This window comes from Pongo pygmaeus, chromosome 21 (genome assembly GCF_028885625.2).
Source record: "Pongo pygmaeus isolate AG05252 chromosome 21, NHGRI_mPonPyg2-v2.0_pri, whole genome shotgun sequence".
NCBI lineage: Eukaryota > Metazoa > Chordata > Mammalia > Primates > Hominidae > Pongo > Pongo pygmaeus.
Window position 1 is genome coordinate 7,541,642 of NC_072394.2, and position 16,197 is coordinate 7,557,838.

A 16,197-nucleotide genomic window follows, 5' to 3' on the forward strand; every position below is an offset into this window, starting at 1 on the left:
ATGTATATTCTGTGGTTGTTGGGTAGAATTTTCTGTAAATATCTGTTAAGTCCATTTGTTCTAGGGTATAGTTTAAATCCATTGTTTCTTTGTTAACTTTCTGTCTTGATGACCTGTCTAGTGTCGTCAGTGGAGTACTGAAGTCCCCCACTATTATTGTTTTGCTGTCTATTTCATTTGTTAGATCTAGTAGTAATTGTTTTATAAATTTGGGAGCTCCAGTGTTAGGTGCATATATATTTAGGATTGTGATATTTTCCTGTTGAACAGGCCTTTTATCATTATGTAATGTCCCCCTTTGTCTTTCTTAACTGCTTTTGCTTTAAAGTTTCTTTTGTCTGATATAAGAATAGCTACTCTTGCTCGCTTTTGGTCTCCATCTGCATGGAATCTCTTTTTCCACCCCTTTACCTTAAGTTAATGTGAGTCCTTAAGTGTTAGGTGAGTCTCTTGAAGGCAGCAAATAGCTGATGAATTCTTATCCACTCTGCAATTCTGTATCTTTTAAGTGGAGCATTTAGGCCATCTAAATTAAATATTAGTATTGAAATGTCAGATACTATTCCATTCATAGTGCTATTTGTTGTACATATATGCAATTCTCATCAAAATACCACCATCATTCTTCACAGAACTACAAAATAAATTCTAAAATTTATATGGAAGCAAAAAAGAGCCCGCATAACCAAAGCAAGATTAAGCAATCTGGAGGCATCACATTACCTGATTTCAAACCATACTATAAGGCCATAGTCACCAAAATATCATGGTACTGATATAAAGCTAGGCACATAGACCAATGGAAGAGAATAGAGAACCCAGAAATAAACCCAAATACTTACAGCCAACTGATCTTTGACAAAGCAAACAAAGGAATAAAGTGGGGGAAAGGACACCCTATTCAACAAACGGTGCTGGGATAATTGGCAAGCCACATGTAGGAGAATGAAACTGGATCATCATCTCTTACCTTACACAAAAATCAACTCAAGATGGATCAAGGACTTAAATCTAAGATGTGAAACTATAAAAATTCCAGCAGATGACATCAGAAAAACTCTTCTAGATATTGGCTTAGGCAAGGATTTCATGACCAAGAACCAAAAAGCAAACGCAATATAAACAAAGATAAGCAACTGGGACTTGATTAAACTAAAGAGCTTTTGCATAGCAAAAGGAACAATCAGCAGAGTAAACAGAAAACTGACAGAGTGGGAGAAAATCTTCTCAATCAATACATCAGACAAAGGACTAATATCCAGAACCTAAAATGAACTCAAACAAATTAGCAAGAAATAAACAAACAATCCCATCAAAAAGTGGGATAAGAACATGAATTGTCAATTCTCAAAAGAAGACATACAAATGGCCAACAAACATAAAAAATGTTCAACATCACTAATGATCAGGGAAATGCAAATCAAAACCACAAAGTGATACTACTTCACTCCTCCAAGAATGACCATCATCAAAAAATTTAAAAAAAAAAAGATGTTGGCATGGATGCGATGAAAAGGGAACACTTCTACACTGCTTGTGGGAATGTAAACTAGTACAACCACTATGAAAAACAGTATGGAGATTCCTTAAGGAACTAAAATTAGAACTACTATTTGATATAGCTATCCCACTACTGAGTATCTACCCAGAAGAAAAGAAGCCATTATACAAAAAAGATACTTGCTCATGCATGTTTATAACAGCACAATTCACAACTGTAAAAATGTGGGACCAACCCAAATGCCCATCAATCAATGAGTGAATAAAGAAACTGTGGTGTATAGATATGTGTGTATATATATATGTGTGTGTATATATATATATATATATATGCTACGGTTTCTGTGGCACATACACACACACAATGGAATACTACTCAGCCATAAAAAGAAATGAATTAATGGTATTTGAAGCAAACTGAAAGAGACTGGAGACTATTATTCTCAGTGAAGTAAGTCAGGAATGGAAAACCAAATATCGCTTTTTCTCACTCATAAGTGGGAGCTAAGCTATGAGGATACAAAGGCATAAGAATGACACAATGGACTTTAGGAACTCAAGGGAAAAAGGTGGGAAGGGGGTGAGGGATAAAAGACTACTAATTGGGTGCATTGTACACTGCTCTCATGTGATAGGTACACCAAAATCTCAGAAATCACCAATAAAAAACTTACCCATGTAACCAAACATCACCTGTGCCCCAATAACCTACAGAAAAAAAAAATTAAAAAATAATAAATAAAACTGTCTGCTCTTCAGTAAGTTGTGTTTCCATTAAAAGAATATCTAGAAACCACCTAAGGGAAGCAAGCATAGGCCACTTGGAAGAAGTTTCAAGAAGGAGAGCTGACCCCAGCTTTGTACACTGGCAGCACAAGGAGCCCTCAGTAAGTGTTACCCTTCCTTATCATGTGCTAAATGTTTAAGGCTTTCAGTCAGACAGCTTCAAGATTGGTGACCTCTGTCAACCTCATGGCTTTGTATAGAGGGTCAAATGAGAAAAGCAACAACCAGTTGGTGCATTTTTCAAGAGTCATGCAAGTAGTGTTGTCTTTCCTCTCTCTTTAGGCTTTGATGATTCAGTCTTTACATTTACTGTAACACTTATCATGATCTGTTGTTTATTCAAGTTATTTAGGCTGATGCTTCTAAAGCCAACAGTATTAAGGACCACTTTTAAAATTTCCAGTCCTTTTCAAGTAAATATTTTTGTAAAAGAAAAATTTTTAAAAATTACTGGAAAGAGAAAATGCAAAAATTATACATATTAGAAGTCAAAAGTGTTTACTGATAAATTCAGAAAATGTAAAACTAAATTTAAATACATATATCAGAACAGATATATAGAAGGAAAATAATTTCAGAAACTGTACTTGGTGTTTGCTGAATGTGTGCATTGGGGAGTGAGTGTGGAAAAGTGCAACTCAAGCTGTGTTTTTCCTTTCTTCTCTCGACAACAATAATCAACACAGAAGACTTCTGCCACCAAATATGTGCGGGTTTCTCTCCATACCCCAAGCTAGTAATTGATTCTGCAGTGGAAACCACCTGGGTGTCCTCCAATTTAATTTAGTTCTGATACTATCTACCTGGGGATAGCCTCAGAAACCACAGGTTGAGGGCTCAGTCCCACAAGAACACCCCCTTCTTCTAACCAGTTGAAACCCCACACCTCCAGAACTTCTCACTGACTGGCTTCAAGTTGTGGTTCCCACAAACCCCTGTTTGAGTTTGACTAATTTGCTAGAGCAGTTCACAGAACACAAGGAAATACTTACGTTAATCAATGTATAACAAAGGATGTTTTAAAGGATCCAAATGGGCCGGGCGAGGTGGCTCACGCCTGTAATCCCAGCACTTTGAGAGGCCGAGGCGGGCGGATCACGAGGTCAAGAGTTCGAGACCATCCTGGCTAATACGGTGAAACCCCGTCTCTACTAAACATACAAAAAAAAATTAGCCGGGCGTGGTGGCAGGCGCCTGTAGTCCCAGCTACTCAGGAGGCTGAGGCAGTAGAACCGCGTGAACGCGGGAGGCGGAGCTTGCAGTGAGCCGAGATCGTGCCACTGCACTCCAGCCTAGGCGACAGAGCAAGACTCCGTCTCAAAAAACAAAAGGATCCAAATGAAAAATCAGATGAAGAGATATATACTGTGAGGCCTGGAAGAGCACAGGAGCTCCTGTCCCCATGAAGTTGGGGTGCGCCACCCTCCTGACACATGGACAAGTTCTCCTTCACCTGCCTGTCAGCCTCCACATGTTCAGCTCTCCAGAAGCTCTACACACCCTGTCCTTTTAGGTATTTTATGAGGACTCCATTGGATAGGCATGATTGACTTATGTGTAGAAATGTGATTGGATCAAAGGGTATGATCTATAATATCTATTATAATGCTGATAGACTGAGTGGGGAAACCCAGCAAGGCCTGTCTATTCAGATTCTTTTTGGCATCTCCGTGCAGCATTCCTTCCTCCAGGGTGTAGCAAGACCCTTTTTTTTTTTTTTTTTTTTTTTTTTTGAGACGGAGTCTTGCTCTGTCACCCAGGCTGGAGTGCAATGGCACGATCTCAGCTCACTGCAAGCTCCGCCTCCTGGGTTCACGCCATTCTCCTGCCTCGGCCTCCCGAGTAGCTGGGACTACAGGTGCCCGCCACCACGCCCGGCTAATTTCTTTTTGTATTTTTCAGTAGAGAAGGATCCTTTCTTAAAGGAGGATCTTATGGCCCATAATCAGAGAGGTGGGGGAAGATTGGAGAGGACAGGGAAGGTCAGAAAGAAAGACTATGTTTTCTGAGGCCTGCTCCTGAAACTTAAAACACTCCAACATTACAACAGAAGACTATGAAAGTTATGAGCCAACAACCATGGATAAAAAAGTATGTATATGTATATGTATATATATGTATATCTCACAAGTGGTTAATAGAGAAAATTGCTACTGTTATTGTCACTTTTGTCCTTCAATAACTATATTTGAAGTAAAATTTTGACTGAAATAATAATTGAGTTTTTGAGCCATTTCAGCAATCTCATGACAATAATTTTTTTTAGCCTTAATCCAAAATGAAACAAGTGATGTGTTTTCAAAATGTATCTTCAATCCTTCAGCAAGAATCAGTTACATAATTTTCCTGTACAATTACAATTAAAAATAAATACTTTTAAAACTGTAATTGGTAATTAATATTTAACGTATTTATGGAACAAGTGTGATATTTTATTACATGCATAGAATATGTAATGGTCCAGTCAGGGTCTTTAGGGTAACCATTACCTCAAGTATTTGCGATATTCCATGTTTATCATTTCAAGTCTTCATGTGATTTTTGAAATATGCAATACATTGTTAGCTATAATCACTCTACTCTGCTGTTGAACATTAGAACCTATTCCTTTTATCTAACTGTATGTTTGTGCTCATTAACTAACCTCTGTTCATCTCCCCGCACCCTTGCCACACACACTCTTCTCAGCCTCTGATATCAATCAATCTATTCGCTACTTCCATGAGATTAATTTTTTTAGCTTCCACGTATATGCAATGACATGCAACATTTGTCTTTCTGTGCCTGGCCTATTTCACTTAACATAATGACCTCCAGTTGCATTCATGCTGCTGCAAATGACATGATTTATCTTTTTTATGGCTGAATTATATCCCTTTGTGTATAGACATTACATTTTCTTTATCCATTGGTTTATTGATGAACACTTAGGTTGATTCCATATCTTTGCTATTGTGAATAATGCTGCAATAAACATGGGGGTGCAGATATCTTATTGAAATATTGATTTTATTTCCTTTAGATAAGTACCAAGTAGTGCAATTTCTGCATAATATGGGTAGTTCTACTTTTAGTTTTTACTAATTTATATTCCCAAAAATAGTGTATACAAGTTTTCTTTTCTCTACATCCTCAACAGCATCTGATATTTTCTGTCTTTTTAATAATAGTCATTCTAACTGAGGTTAAGATTATATCTAAATTATCTTTCAATGAAAGGAATGAGATCTAGATACATGAATATTAGTCATGGACCTTCTTTTGACAGAAAAACATCAAAGTGTTGTATAAATTTGTAAGGCTTTTGATGATAAATTTTGGCAGATGTGCAATATCAAGACCACCAACTACTTTATTAATATTTGTCATTAAGTCGTGGAACTTTTCTGCAGAAACAGTATTATTCCAAGCTTCTAACTTGGGATTTTGTTCTTCAACCTCATCAGCCATGGAAAAACATGTTGAATTTTTTCTTTGCAAAGCAATATTAAGACAATTGAAACAACTAAAAATATTAGACAAATGAGAAAGACTGGTTGTCCTATTCCATATTAGGTCAGTATCAAATTGGTTGCTTAACTTGGAAACAGAGTTCATTCCATAGTTCAAATATTCTCCACCAAACCTTTCCCCTCAATGACAATGTACCTACACACACATTAACAGTTGTTTTTAACCAGCTTCCACATTATTGCCTACAAAAAATTTTGAATTAAAATTATTACCATTTATGGGATGCATATGTTTTACTATTTCTGTAATCACAATGTTTAGTTCAACTAGATTTTTTGCTTTTATACAAATAACAAGAATTTCTCAATGAAGAAAACATTACATTAATTTATAACCTATCAAAAGCTTCTAAGTCTGGCTAATTATTCTAGAACATGGCCCTACTGTGCTCAAAAATTACATAGCTCCTTCCATTTGTAACTCACCACATAAATTTGACAACATTTCTCCTGCTCTGTATCCCATTCAATAAAGCAACTCTGTTTGCTGTGACACAGTCAAATTGCACTAAAAGTTTTGAAACACTTGATCTCAACCATTGTATTAATCATATCCCAGGCCAGTAGGTAAATATTCATCATGTATTAGTGGTCCACAGACCACATCAGAGTTCATGCTGGTCCTAGGACAAGAGTCAAGCACACCCTGCTTTCACCAGCTGCTGGTAGCTGTCACTCAGGTAATGCACAGCTGAGCAGAACCCAGTTCTCTCTCTTGCCTAGGTCCCCATCAATACATTAGCTCTGAATGATGCTGTGAATCTCTCTCAATGCAAGGTCATAATCCCAACCCAGATGATTCCAAGATGGTGCTTCTTTCCCCACCGTGATAACCTTTCTGCAACATCCTTGACCATTCTCACCATTATTTCTATTTCCCCTCTTTAAGAACATGTGGGTATATCTGGATCCCATTCATGTCATATGCAAACTGAGGACACCTTGAGGACATTCAGTGTCAAGCCCTCTCTTCTTATGCCTTTATCACTGTGACATTTTCTACTTCCAGGGTCCCGAATGGGAAATAGGTCTTGAAAGGGGTATCAGACACACATCTGACCATGCGTCTCACCATTACATCAGTCTTTGGCCACTGTAGGAGCACCATTGCCCATCGCCATATTAAAAGTGGTCACATGCAGAGTCTTCCTTCCTTAAGAGTCCACACATACAAAAAAGATACTTGCTCACGCATGTTTATAGCAGCACAATTGCAATTTCAAAAATGTGGAACCAACCCAGATGCCCATCAATCAACAAGCAGATAAAGATACTGTTTTATATATATATATATAATGGAATATATATATAATGGAATATATATATATAATGGAATATATATATAACGGAATATATATATATAATGGAATATATATATATAATGGAATATATATATAATGGAATATATATAATGGAATATATATATATAATGGAATATATATATAATGGAATATATATATAATGGAATATATATATATAATGGAATATATATATATATATAATGGAATATATATATATAATGGAATATATATATATATATATAATGGAATATATATATATATATATATATAATGGAATACTACTAAGCCATAAAAAGGAATGCATTAATGGCATTCACAGCAAACTGGATGAGATTGGAGACCATTATTCTAAGTGAAGTAACTCAGAAATGGAAAACCAAACATCAGTTATGAGCTCCCACTCATAAATGGGAGTTAAGCTATGAGGATGCAAAGGCATAAGAATGATACAGTGGACTTTGGGGACACGAGGGGAAAGGATGGGACAGGGATGAGGGATAGGAGACTGCAGATTGGAAGACGCATGCACCAAAATCTCACAGATAACCACTAAAGAACTTACTTGTGTAACCAAATACCACCTCTTCCCCAAAAACCTGTGGAAATAAAAAATTTTAAAAAGACATCCATTATTGTCATTTCATTCAATTGAATACCGTTTATACATATAATTTTGTATTTTAAGCAAGTTAGGGAATCAATGGTAACTTATTTATGTTTAGTTGTAAACTTGTTTATAAGTATATAAATCCAATATTGGAAACTTATATTTACTATCTGACCCTTCACAGAAAGTCATGGACCCCTGCACTGGATGGTCCATTACAACTTCCATATTCTAGTTTTTCAAAATCCTTTTCTGCTGCCATTCTTACTAAGGGAAATTTGAGTGGATGGCAGGGAAAAAAAAAAAACAAGTGAATTTTTACCGTGACTGCAGAGATTTTCCTAAGGCAACTTTCCATTCCAGAAACTCTACTTGTGGTCATGGAAAAGGGCCTTTGCTCTGGGAGACCCCAGTCACTCATTGGAAATCCTCCTTCAACAAGCTCCACTTTAGCTCCCCTGGATTTTACAGGCTCAAACAATTAAATCATAGTGTCTCCGACAGTAAGCCAGCTTTTAAAATCAGTCCCGTAACTAATGCTGAGTGGAAAAAGAAGCTGAGCTCAGTAAGTAGTATTTCTCACTCTTTGTTATGAACCATGTGTCCTTTCATTTTTTAATATTAATTATGTATGGCAATTGTTTTCTATATTATAGATTATTGTGAAAGACTCCAGGCTTTTAAGAGAAACATTTGAACATATAGCTGCCAAAAGCACTTTGAGATTAAAGTAGGGCTGGTGGAGATAGAGGTCCCTAAGCTCTCATTAAATGACAGCCTTTCAGAGCATTATCATTCTTCATCTTATGTCTTGGTCTAAGCAGCAGAGTCTCATTACGGGGAAGTTTATAATAGATTAAATTTACAACAGTTACATCAGTGCCTAATATGGTGCTAGGCATATAGTAGACACTCATTAAATGTCTGTTGGATGAATGAGTGGTCTGTGATGGGTGCTTTCCATTGAATCTCAGCCCTCTGGAAACTTTAAATGTAAGAAAAAATACTGCCATGGGCATTTGGTAATGAGCATCTGGACAGCAGCATGAAAAAGTCCAGACATAAATAAGCAACAAGTTACCACACTTAAAGACCTGCACAGGGGCCACGGAGTGTGGGTCTGGAGGGCTGCAGGGGTTCACAACAAATAATGACTAGCTTCATTAGAGTCTTATTTATGCTCAGTTGGTGACATTAGCTTCAGGTAAACTATCTTGTCTTCTTTAACCCTGTGAGCAGCCCTACTAAGTACTTGCTATGTGAATTTTCTCATGGCTTTTGGTTTTCGCTTATCTTCAATTCCCTAACAAGGATTTAAATAGAATCAAGACATCATTTATAAAACTTCTTGTATGGCAGTCAAAGGGACTTTCCAAGTTAACAAATAACTATTTTTTTCCAAAAAATGCATAAGTAAAAGCTGATTCATGAATTTGCTATTTATCCTTCATTCTTGATATTTGTTGCTTTCTTTTGTTGTGCAATATCTAATATTTACTGAAAGACATGAATGATACAATGAAACATATTTACGTGTTATGCATCTTGAGAAATAAAACATTTTCGATCCATTCGAAGTCCCATGTGGTCTTACCTTTGATTATATAGCTCTTTCTCCCAGCTAGAGATAACAACTACCTTGACTTTGGAGATTATAATTCCTATGTGTCTCTTTATACTTTTCTTTACATATATTCATCCCTTAAAATATATAGTATTGTTTACAAACTTATGATCTTTATGTAACTGGTATAATTTGGATATTCTTTTGCAAATTATTTCATTAATATTACATTTTTGAAGTTTAGCCTTACTGATACATGTGGCTGTTGTATAGTATTTCATTGTATGAATATAACATGATATTTTCATCCATTTCACTTTTGATTAATATTTAGGTTTTTGCACATTTTTATTCCTATTACAAACAACATTTTTATGAACATTCATATACGAGTCTCTTTGTGGACATTGCAAGAGTTTCTCTAAAGTTGGAAATTAATAATAACAACATTTATACTACTACTACTGATGAAATCTGCAACTTATTAAAAGCTAAAAATGTTACTTCTAAGTATTTTACATATATCAAATCACTTTATCCTTACATCAATGCTATAAGAGAGATAAAATTATTGTCACCGTTTTACAGATATAGAAAACATAAGTGGGCAATTGCTGGATGATATGCAAATTTTCAATTTTACCAAATATAGCAAATAATTCTTCAATGGTTTCAAACAGTTTCCACTCTCATTATTGGTATATAAATATTAATACGTATTCTTGTAGCACTTGATCATGTCAGGTTTTCAAAATTGGGTTTGAAAACAGTTATAAAGATAAATAACATATATTCATGTATTATTTGTGTAAATGCTCAGAAAAGAGAGAAAGACAGAGATATCAAAATAAATTCTTTCTTAGGCATGGTGGAAAAGGAAGGAGCTCACAAAGTCTGGGAGATGAGAACACAGTAAAATGCCCTTAAGAGAGTCCAAAACATTATTAATCACCTGGCACATGCCTGTTCAAGGAGTGAAGGCATACAACTACAAAGTCTTTGTTTTCTCAATGCTTAAGGGGCTACTGAACACACTAACAGGGAAAGTCTGAATGAAAAATCTGAGGATAGAAAATCCCATCACCTCATTCAATGCTTTCCCAGCTTGCACATTATAATTTCTCAGTGAGTGATGTTCGTGCTCTGAATACTTTCACGTTTTCCTTTTAGTTGTGGGTCATAAAGGAGCAGTTTTTATCTCCCTTAGTTGGGAAATAGCACAGAGAAAGCTCAGTGCTTTTTTAAAACCTAAAATGTTCACTTTTCTCCAGCATTTATTAATTTTCTTGCATGTCCCATAAAAGGAAAGAATGTTTATTATGCATGCCTGATTGAGGGAGAGATATACTGAAATTACGAAGACAGGAGATTAAGGATCTTTACAACCGTGGTCACATCAAATGAAAATAAAACTTTCCAGCCCATGGAGGCTGTAGGAAATGCCATTTTCCACTAAACAATATTAACACTTGAAGCACATAGGGAACTTAAAGTCCCACCAAATGAAAATTCCAACAGTGCGGGAAGTGGGCTTTATAACACAGGGACAGCTGATTCCCTCCTCATCAAAGAGACCCTCTGTGTTCAGCAGATTTCTGAAACTCTGGCATTTTTGTAAGGGAGTTACGCAAACATGCTTGACTAAGTAAAAGGGTAAGACCGGTTTTGCAAAGAAATAAAAAATCAGGCCATAAAATTTTAAGATATGCTCACAGCAACAAAACTATATTTTAGTCACACACCCTGTTTTTATGAGAAATGCCTTTCCCTACTGAAAACTTAGAGGTACTATCACCTCTATAAACTACTATCCCCTAATCCTCAAAGGGAGAATTTAAGAACTCTGAAAGTTCTGATCCTCTATTGAATTTTATGGAAGAAGCTTTACAAGGCCATGAACCACTCCTTCTGATTCTCTAATTCTGGAGAAAACATCAACAGCAGCAACAAAAGATTCCTTCTTTTGTTTCTCAGTCCCACTGAGTTTGAAAAGGTCTCTGAGTTCTTCAAACATCAATCTGGATTACTTAGTGGACAAAATTTAAAAGATAAATAAATAACTCTTCCTGGCATTTCAGTTATAAAGAGACAGGTTTGGTGTCACTGTTATTGGTTAAGTCCCCTCATCTCAGGGAGGGAATGTATTCTCTTCCTCTTTCCTAAAACAAATAAAACATATTTCATGGTGGATGCTTGGTTATGGAGGGATCAGTTTCCAAGTGATTTAGTGATTATAAGCCAGTCCTTATTCCCCCATGAAACTACTCGGAAGTTGAAGTTTGCCATGATATTCAAATGAAAGAGAAGAAAAAAAAAAGAGTAGCTCATTTAGAAAATGCATTTCCCTTTGTCTATGTCTTAATTAAGCCAGTGTGCCTATTCTCCATTAGGAGATCTGTGTCTGAGCTCTCCTAAATTACCTGAGATCTTAGACTGTAACATGGGACTCGAAAAGAGACTGTTCCGTTAAAGACTATGCCAACTAACAGAACTTTAGCTCATGATGTATTCAGAAGTCAATATCTGAAGTCATTATATATTTTAGTTCCAAAAAAATGATTTTGAGAGTCTTACTTTATTCAAGAGTGTGTTTATCCTGTGATAAGTTTCTGGAAGCATCATTTGATACTTGTCTTCTTTTTACATGGAGAGGGAGATTGGGGTCTAGAGATAGATAAAAGAATAGGGAAGGAATGTGAAGTGCTAAAAACAAGGGAGAGAAAAAAACAGAGAGAGAATCAATGAGAAAAACAACAATTGAACGGGTCTTAAAATGTCTTATTCCTCCCTAATAAATTAGCATATATAGGAAATCTCAATTTTTTTAAGGAGCATGAAGGGTAGGGCATGAAGGGTGGATGGCTTAGCTTAGTCCATTTTCTGCTGTTGTAAAAGAGTATCAGACTGTGTAATTTACAAAGAACAGAAGCTTATTTGGCTCATGGTTCTGGAGGCTGGGAAATCCAACATCTAGGGGCTACATAGTGAGGGCCTTCTCACAGCATGGCAGAAGGCAACACATGGTAAGGGACAGAGAGAGAAAAGGGAGACCAAACTGAGATAACTAACCCACTCCTGCAATAGTAAGCATTAACCCATTCATAGGGGCAAAGTTTTCATGATCTAATCACCTCCTAATGGTCCCACCTGTTAATTGCATCACAATATCAGTTAAATTTCAACATGAGTTTTGGAGGGGACATTCAAACCATAGCAGTGGGAAGGAAGGTTTCTGAACCTAAGGAAGCCCACAAGTGAGGCAACAAATCCAAATTCAAGAGTCAAAAATTAAAGCTAATATTGCTGGTTGTTGTCTTAGTTTGGGATCCCCCAGAGGCAGACCCTGATGCAGGGATCTGAGGACAATTAGCGTATCTCTGAGGCAAAGGAAACACAAGTAGGACAGTGAGGAAGTGAGACACAGAAGGGAAATCAACCATAATGATAATAAAATCCAGCCAGCACTGCAGTGACTGGGACTCAGTCCCATCAGAGAATTCTGGGAGTTAGTGCAGAACAGATGCCTCAAAAGTCTTCCCTCTCTGGGGGTAAGAGAGCTGGGATACTCATTGACTGCTGCTTCTAGGGGTATTCATTTTGACACTTTCAGCACTGTCCATGAGCAGGCTCAGCCAGGCTTACTCACCAGAGAAAGCCCCCAGGCACAGTGATAAGGGCATTGGCAGTTGGAATCTATGAGTATATACTGAAGTGAGGGGAGGGAGGGTGGATGGGCACCAGCAGTGTCAGCTACAGTTGTGCAGAGCTAAATATAAAGAAAGGGTTCTCCAACTCCCACTTTGTATCATAACCCACAAAGCAGCTGACTTCCATGTTGCACAAGCTATTTTATAGATACATCACGTCATGTGACAGATTATGAAGCACAATTAATCAGGGGCCAATTGAATTTTAATACTGCCTCCTTTAACGACCTAGCAGGGCACAAAAGCTCTAGAAATACAAAGCTGCAGAGGATGGACGTGTTCTGGCTTTCATTTCTCAAGACAGATTTGCAATGATCAAGAGGCGTCCTGTGAATGCAGTTTACAAAGGACTTAGGCACACAGCATCTCCTTTGTTCTCACCACAAGGCTGCAGGGTGTGCATATGTGAGGATTATTTCACTGGTGAAGAAGCATCCTGAGAGGTTACATAGTTCAACTAATGTCACACCAAGAGGTATGGACTTGACCCACTTTCTTCTTTCTCTTTTCTTCTTCCCACCATACCTTGCTGCATTATAAGACTACTGCCAGTTCAGGGAAGATTTTAGCTAAAGTTAATTTAAGGCCTCCAAGAATATTTGAAACTACGTGCTATATCTAAAAATATATAAAAATGATAAAATATAAAACTTGTGTTTCACTTTCTCACACATTGATAGTTATAATATACAGATACAATAATGACTAAATCTCTAATTTCTGTCATCTGAAGTTGATTCTAGAGCACTTACTACTTGGAGAGTATTAAATATAAAACGAGACTGAACTCTTCCTTATGGCATCATTGCCACTGCATTTGGAGAGTCTTCTAGGTTCACAGATTTTTGACCCACTTTCTTTAGCAAAAGCTCAGGAAGTAAAGTCACACATTTACTCACATTGCACTCAAATGTGTGGAGAAAAGACAGCATCTTTATTTCTCTAAAATGGACTTTTGGCTTCTCATAAGTGCCATCTGCTGGGTTGTATGTGTATGTCCTTGTGAATGTACAAGTAGGTTCAGAGGCATTAGAATTCTCAAACCTTTTGGTTGAAGCCTAACATATTTAAAGGACTGTGCAAATGTCTTAAATATATATCTCCATGATTTTTCACAAAATAAAGACAGGGAGTCAGCACTCAGAGCAAGAAACAGAACATCATCAGCATGGCAAAACCACCACCCTGCTGCCATCTCTCAGTTACTATATCTTAGAGTGGTAGTAATGGACATAATCCAGTCTAGTAACCTAGGTCTGATTTAATATCTTAATCATGCATAAACTATTCATTATGTAAAACACCCAATCTGTCAGACTGTGCCACTCTCTCCCTTCTCTGCCCTCAGCAGGAGAGCATCTGGGCATTTGGACATGGAGGGTGTGGGGCACAAGCATCTCATGGTCACGGAATGGGGGAGGAGCATCTCAGATCTGCATCAGAGTTCATGCTGGTCCTAGGACAAGAGTCAAGCACACCCTGCTTTCACCAGCTGCTGGTAGCTGTCACTCAGGTAATGCACAGCTGAACAGAACCCAGCTCTTTCTCTTGACTGGGCCCCCATCAATACATTAGCTCCGAATGATGCTGTGAATCTCTCTCAGTACAAGTTCCTAATCCTAACCCAGATGATTCCAAGATGGTGCTTCTTTCCCCACCATGATAACCTTTCTGCAACATCCTTGACCATTCTCACCATTATTTCTATTTCCTCTCTTTAAGAATATGTGGGTATATCTGGATCCCATTCATGTCATATGTGAACTAAGGACAGCTTGAGGACATTCAGTGTCAAGTCCTCTCTTCTTATGCCTTTATCCCTGTGACATTTTCTACTCCCAGGGTCCCGAATGGGAAATAGGTCTTGAAAGGGGTATCAGACACATGTCTGACCATGCGTCTCACCATTACATCAGTCTTTGGCCACTGTAGGAGCACCATTGCCCATCGCCATATTAAAAGTGGCCACCTGCAGAGTCTTCCTTCCTTAGAGTCCATGCAGAAGCCCAAGGAAACAGGCTGCAGCCCCAGTAATCTGGGGCTACTCTATACCTCTCTGGATGAAATTAACCTGCCACATTCCTGGGGGTAAGAACTTCAAGAACTGACATGTCCACTCCCTCCAACATCTGCCTTCCTTCCTCTTCTGACTTTGATATGTAAGGTGATGATCTTCAGGCTTGGCTCTCATCTGTATTGTATTATAGCCTATCCTATCCCACTGGGCTTTTCTTTCTTCCACTGCATATCCAACCACTCCTCTCTTAGTGGTCCTAGACAGGAGGGGTCTTCTTTGCTGTAGAAGAAAGCCTGTGATCTGAGCCTGTAGGTGCAACTCTTAGTCTGCTCAATGGGGCCTACAGGTACCTTAGAAAATCTTTTCTTTCATAACAGAGGCTGACTCTCAAGATTCTTATTAAAGAACAATTTTGCAAGTCACGTTTTTCTCTTTGGATTTCTGCTATAGCAATTCTAATGTCTCTTCATCCTCCCATCCCCTACCCTCCACTTCACCAATCTTCCCAAGGCAATGGATGCTTCAGGCTGACTATGGAGAAGGCCATATACTTAGAAACAGAAAAGAGAAAAATGTGTGAATATGTCTCAAAATATTAATCCCAACATACACAAATAAAGTAGTAAGTTGCATGAAGAGTAATTTTAGCATTTCCCCCAATATTCCTGCATTTATGCAGAACCACGCATTGTAACTAAATAACTCTAATTTACTAGCTTCAGAAACATTGAGTTAAGAAGATTTTTTTTAAAAAGTCAGCAGACATTCATGTTTATATAATCCTTTACTGTTTAAAGATGTTTTCACATAAATTATCTCATTTGATCCTCACAAAATGAAGTAAGTTTTGCTGTCTTCATTCGGAGGCTGACAAAGGCTAAGCTATTTGCCACCAGCGCATAGTGATATAGTGAGATCAAAAAAGAATCTTTCATTTTGAACATACCTTTCAATGTAAGTCTGAAGGTAAAAACTGAAACTAGGAGTTTGAGCTAGACTCGCAGCTTTGAGAAGAACCTTCTTTGTGAACCACTTTCATCATGAGATGTAAATCAAATAGGAGCCCATTATCCTTTGGGAAACTCTGAAATTTGTCAAAAGTCTCTAGATTCAAATGCATCAGAATGTTCTTAAAATGTGCACGGCATGGTTGTGGATGGTGCATCCTTGCAGAGGTTAATAAAAGGTGCAAAGTGATGTTTT

The 16,197-nt window shown here is 37.4% G+C and overlaps 1 protein-coding gene across 1 annotated transcript in view; it reads left to right on the forward strand.

Annotated features, from left to right (window-relative positions):
- The window catches only part of SPTLC3 (serine palmitoyltransferase long chain base subunit 3), a 226,325-nt gene that overhangs the window by 2,286 nt on the left and 207,842 nt on the right, over positions 1–16,197 (forward strand). Inside the window, exons 2-3 of the mRNA XM_054467406.2 lie at positions 13,213–13,452; positions 14,329–14,490. The gene's annotated coding sequence lies outside the window, so the exon portion shown is untranslated. The remainder of the gene's footprint in view (positions 1–13,212; positions 13,453–14,328; positions 14,491–16,197) is intronic.